Source organism: Diachasma alloeum, unplaced genomic scaffold (assembly GCF_001412515.2).
Source record: "Diachasma alloeum isolate Michigan unplaced genomic scaffold, Dall2.0 Dall_scaffold_00221, whole genome shotgun sequence".
Lineage (NCBI taxonomy): Eukaryota > Metazoa > Arthropoda > Insecta > Hymenoptera > Braconidae > Diachasma > Diachasma alloeum.
This window is the reverse complement of record NW_021680386.1, coordinates 35,974-36,564: the sequence shown is the minus strand read 5'-3', so window position 1 is coordinate 36,564 and position 591 is coordinate 35,974.

Below are 591 nucleotides of genomic sequence, written 5' to 3'. Positions count from 1 at the left end.
CAAAAAAAAAAAAAGTCCCAACTATTCACTTACGCACCTCACACAAATAACAATCGTTCTTTGACACTTGATCACTCGGTAGCAAATCATCGCTTTTTTCCGGCCATTGTCGTCGCTTCTCAATTTTCTTCACACTGGGAAGGGAGAAAAACCGATAATTATCCCTAGAAGATGCTTTGCAATTTATAATTGCACACGATTTAACCATTTTGCATGAATCAACTCGCACAGACTGTTCAGATCTATTGGAGTACGTTTTGGAGCAGACATAAACAAACAACATTCGCGAGATATTTTCGCGCGAAAAATAAATATTGTTCAACATTGGACAAAAATGCATTTTCATTTTATTTTTAATGCTATTACATTGAGCAGTGATTTCACTCTCAATCTTGGTAATTATTTTCAGTAAAAAAAGACAGAATTCACCTATTATAAGATAAAAATTACCCCATTAATGAAAGAATGAGCGGGCCATTGACTATTAAAGAAATAGTACATGAAAAACCATGAATATATTTGCATTTTTTTATTTTTCTTCGCATTGTACATGTAATTTCATACGGGGCTAATTATTTTGACTTAAAATAT